The sequence below is a fragment of the Rhinopithecus roxellana genome, chromosome 3, assembly GCF_007565055.1.
Source record: "Rhinopithecus roxellana isolate Shanxi Qingling chromosome 3, ASM756505v1, whole genome shotgun sequence".
Classification (NCBI taxonomy): domain Eukaryota; kingdom Metazoa; phylum Chordata; class Mammalia; order Primates; family Cercopithecidae; genus Rhinopithecus; species Rhinopithecus roxellana.
This window is the reverse complement of record NC_044551.1, coordinates 122,060,842-122,062,654: the sequence shown is the minus strand read 5'-3', so window position 1 is coordinate 122,062,654 and position 1,813 is coordinate 122,060,842. Positions and strand designations below refer to the sequence as shown.

At 39.3% G+C, this 1,813-nt stretch overlaps 1 pseudogene; it reads right to left on the bottom strand.

Moving 5' to 3' along the window:
* LOC104663280 lies at positions 1–276 on the bottom strand (annotated as a pseudogene).
* Positions 277–1,813: the final 1,537 nt, after the last annotated feature.

Sequence of the window (1,813 nt, the reverse complement as noted above, 5' to 3'; positions counted from 1 at the left end):
TCACACTTCAGGTCCTTCTCCTCCAGGAACCAGCATTGTTATATTATTTCCATTTAGCAAAATCTGATCTAATTTAGTAATCCTTCTTCCTTCTGGTGTGATTTCAAACTCAGTGACATCTTGCAGTACCATATTGACAAAGTCATCAAATCCTAGAAGAGTACCAACAATTTCCTTTTCACTCTTCATCACAGTGTGAATTCTTGATCCTATACATTTGTGCACTAACTCTAACGGTAGCAGCCGTGACGGCTTGGTAGTAGCGTCAGCCGCCATGGCTTCGCCGGAAGTGCTCTTTTCATTCTTAAACTCTGCCTTCCTCAAGGTGCTCAATTTCATCATGAGGCCCAGTTATTTGTAAATAGCTGCTACAGCTCTAGATAAGCCCACATTTATTTAAAATTTTCCAAAGTAGAAAGGTAGAGAAAGGACAAAAAAATCCTTCTCTGATATAGCCTTCTTTTTTATTAGGGGTAAAATCTTTCCCATAATTTCTCAACTTATTTTCTCTTATATCTCAGAGGTCAAATTTAGATCATAGATCTGCCTCTAAAACAATCGCAAGCAAAGGGAAAATAATATTACATGATAAGCTCAGACCCCTTCATGATTCATCAGTTAAGACTCAGGTTCTAGACATTCACAGCGATCTGTTATCAAGAAGGAGTGCGAAATAGCCATTGGATAGGCAGCAAGAGATTTTGCCTCAATCATATTTTTTTGTGAATACAATTTTACTGATAATTAAGAGTAGGAAGGGTTCATTCTGTTCCCTAGCTCTGTAATCTATTTAATGATTATCATGATATAATCTGAAATAATCTCACTAGGATCTTTTCTAAAAAATTAAACTGATTGATGACAAATTAGTTTTTGTTTGTTTGCTTTTTGTTTTGTTTTTTCAAGACGAGGTCTCACTCTCACCTGCCAGCATGCCCGTCTACTTTTTGTATTGTTTTTAGTAGACATGGGGTTTCACCATGTTAGCCAGGCTGGTCTCAATCTCCTGACCTCAAGTGATCTGCCCACCTCGGCCTCCCAAAGTGCTGGGATTACAGGCGTGAACCAAAGCACGCCACCAACGAGATAGTTTTTAATAGAGCTACTATGAGCTATTCTATTAATTGCTCTCAAATCTTGCAGAGGTAGGCAAAAGATAAGCTTGAACTGGTCAGGAAATTGAGTATATGAGACAAGTTATAATGTCATGCAGCCAGGCGCAGTGGCTCATGTCTGTAATCCCAGCACTTAGGGAAACTGAGGCAGGCAGATCATGAGGTCAGGAGTTCAAGATCAGCCTGACCAATATGGTGAAACCCCGTTTCTACTAAAAATACAAAAATTAGTGGGGCATGGTGGCGCCCACCTGTAGTCCCAGCTACTTGGGAGGCTGAGGCAGCAAAATTACTTGAACCCTGAAGGCAGAGGTTGCAGTAAGCTGAGATGGTGCCACTGCATCCTGCCTGGGTGACACAGCAAGACTCTGTCTCTAAAAAAAAAAAAAAAAAAAAAAAAAAAAAAAAAAAAAAAAAAAAATTTAAAGGTCATGATAAACACCTTTGTTAGCCTCTGATCTTATAATAATTATCACACACAAACAAACCAAACACCACACATAGAGGAAACAGTAAAAGATTAAAGGACACAGCTAAAAATACATTCGTATTATTACTTCCCAAAGTTCTAAAATTATGAGAAGGGACTATTGAATCTTTAAAAAATATTGATTATCCATAGGCTGGGCGCGGTGGCTCAAGCCTGTAATCCCAGCACTTTGGGAGGCCGAGACGGGTGGATCACGAGGTCAAGAGAT